Source organism: Montipora capricornis, unplaced genomic scaffold, assembly GCF_036669925.1.
Source record: "Montipora capricornis isolate CH-2021 unplaced genomic scaffold, ASM3666992v2 scaffold_493, whole genome shotgun sequence".
Classification (NCBI taxonomy): Eukaryota; Metazoa; Cnidaria; class Anthozoa; order Scleractinia; family Acroporidae; genus Montipora; species Montipora capricornis.
In genome coordinates, this window is record NW_027180231.1 from 130,001 (window position 1) to 132,500 (window position 2,500).

The window sequence follows — 2,500 nt, forward strand, 5'->3', positions numbered from 1 at the left end:
CATTTTTGGGTTTTTTATGTTCTAAAACAGAAGATATGCGCTCAAAGGTGAGGTAGAATACATTTGGAGAGATTTACTTTTGTAGAAATTATTTTATTACATAGAGTTTATGCCATACATTTCCTATAATTCCAAAGGCACAAAATTACAGAGGATGTATGCAGACAAAAGAAAAAGCAATATTTAGGAATTCCAAAGAACGGATACCAAGTCTAGTTCCTCTCAGTTATGCACATGAACTATTTTTTTGTTTATGAAGGTGAAAGTAGAGTCATGTACAGTATATTTTGCTCTAAATTTCCATTCAAACCTTTGAATTTCCCGCCATGTAGCCCGGATTACCCATGATGCAATCAAGAGCGTGAACCCGTCTGTAACAGGTCAGTATTCTCTACATTCTCAAATCTCATAATAAACCTCTTTTACCTCTCAAAAATTTACATAGGCATTGTTTTCAATTTCTCATGTGACATCTTTTTGTCCAAGGAGGAATTGCTGACAATGATTCTGCAAAATTTTGGAGGGTAAACACGAAGTATGGGATTTGAGAAACAACCCCCTAAAGCGTATTGCACTATGGAATGGGAAAAATCTCACTTTGCAGTTGTTTCTCTTGTTTTTGTGAAACCAGCATGGCTAAGAAAAGCTAGTAAGTATCTCCTAGACTTTCTATCACTCATAATTCCTTTTTTTTTTTTTTCTTGATAACTGGCTTCTATCTTAATGAAAGGGGACAATTTCGAGTTTTCATTTTACTTCATCTCAATTAATCACTCACTGAAAATCCCTTTAACCCTTTAACATCCAAACCGGCCTAAACCGGCCATACTTAGTATTTTATTCTGTCTAACGCCAGACAATTTTACTCGTCAATGGGGAACCCCTGGGAGTCAATGGGTTAAGTAATAATCAACATCTCCCCACTCCCCTTCTGCCACAGTTGCAAAAAAAAGGCATGTTTGGTCAATGATTTTATTGTCAGAAAAAGCACTAAACTGATACATGCATACTGTTAGATGCCATACAATTAAAAAAAAAAGGAACAATCTAAGTAGCCATGTACGGTTTACCATAATATTACTAAAGTACTAAAGATTACTTTCAAGTTCAAGGCCTGAAACATTTGTAACCTTAGTACAATAATTTTTTACCATTTATATCTTCTAATCAATAATATTATCATGTTTTTAATGGAGAACAATAGAAATTCATGTTGACAACACTTATGGCAATAATATTTGCCACATCTAACACTAAGTTAAAACATCAAGAATGAAAAGTTCACATCTTAAGGACCGTGCCTACTATTGTTATTGGGCATATGTTCTGCCCATCTCAAGATACGTGGGTTTCCTACAGGTGGTACTAACTAATACAGGAATATTATTGCAGGATTGAAAACTTTGCAGAGAAAGTAGAACTTAGCAAGTGCTCTTGGTATCCAACAAGAAAACTGGGACAAACCATTCATTTTTCAGAGACAATTAACAGGGTTTCTACAGTTTTGTAAAGTAGCAGACATATTTCTGGAAGCACCGGACGTGACAATTTTTTGGTGCTGCAAGGCGACTTGAACATGCCCCAGGACAGGAAATTTTAAAAATGGTACACTCTTTTCCCAAATAGTTATTCTTGAGTAATTATCTTTCAAAAATGCTTGTTTACCTCTGATTTTCCCTTTGGATTTCAATAACTCAAATTGCTAGTATCTGCTTTTCCCGCATATTCATAAACCATGCATAAATATATTTGAATTAGTAGGCACTGTCCTTAAAGTGTGTCAATAAACATACTTAAAAATGCTGAAGGCTAACTCAAATTTGTCTTCAAACCAACTACGTAAGTGTTTAGGTATCACCAACAATCCTTAAGTGTACTGTCTACTAGGAATCAGTGTATTGAATGGTCTTCCTGAGCAAGCAGTTCACCCTACCCTTTTCAAATTCCCTGTGATTTCTCTTTTCCTCCTTTTATTTATGGTATTATCAGCTGTATTTTAACTTCACTTGCAGCTTCAGGTTCAAAAGCACTGAATCCGAAAAATAGTTCTGTATGTTTTTAAAAATGCACATTTAAAACATAACCACATGCTATAATAATTTTTGCTGCTTTCATTCCCAGTTAGAACAGTTAATTCCCTTAATGCTGTTTACAAATTGTTATAAAATCTGAATGTAAGTGTGGGACTGATACCCATTTAAACAAAACGATTGAATAAAAGGTCTACCGATATAGAAAATGGCATTTTCACATATCTGACTTGATTTTTCTTGCTTTGCCATAGATTAGTGAAGAAATTAGAACTTGGACAAACCCAAAAAAAAAAAACACCCAACTAGTAACATTTTCCTAAAAGGAGGTAAAAAAGAGGTTGACACCAAAGTGCTGCTGAAAAGTGGAGGTTACCACTCTTTCACCTACACTGAAATAAATATTATTTTTCCTTTAAGAGTTACTTGAGACGACAAACTTGATTATCAGTCTGGTAATCAGAACACAC

The 2,500-nt window shown here is 34.5% G+C and overlaps 1 protein-coding gene and 1 long non-coding RNA gene across 14 annotated transcripts in view; one reads left to right on the forward strand and one right to left on the reverse strand.

Moving 5' to 3' along the window:
• The window catches only part of LOC138036646 (uncharacterized), an 18,657-nt gene that overhangs the window by 305 nt on the left and 15,852 nt on the right, over positions 1-2,500 (forward strand). The window contains exons 1-2 of one of the 13 annotated variants that reach the window (XR_011130010.1): positions 1-47; positions 333-380. The exon at positions 1-47 is cut by the window's left edge and continues 90 nt beyond it. The exons of 10 other annotated variants lie outside the window; for them this stretch is intronic. This is a non-coding gene — a long non-coding RNA (uncharacterized lncRNA). Of the gene's footprint in view, positions 48-332; positions 381-405; positions 650-2,500 lie in introns of those variants that run through there. 2 more of the 13 variants (XR_011130011.1, XR_011130012.1) reach the window with 2 other exon arrangements.
• LOC138036645 (nucleolar protein 58-like) overlaps positions 844-2,500 on the reverse strand; it is an 8,050-nt gene continuing 6,393 nt past the window's right edge. The window contains exon 5 of the mRNA XM_068882769.1: positions 844-2,500. This exon is cut by the window's right edge and continues 299 nt beyond it. The gene's annotated coding sequence lies outside the window, so the exon portion shown is untranslated.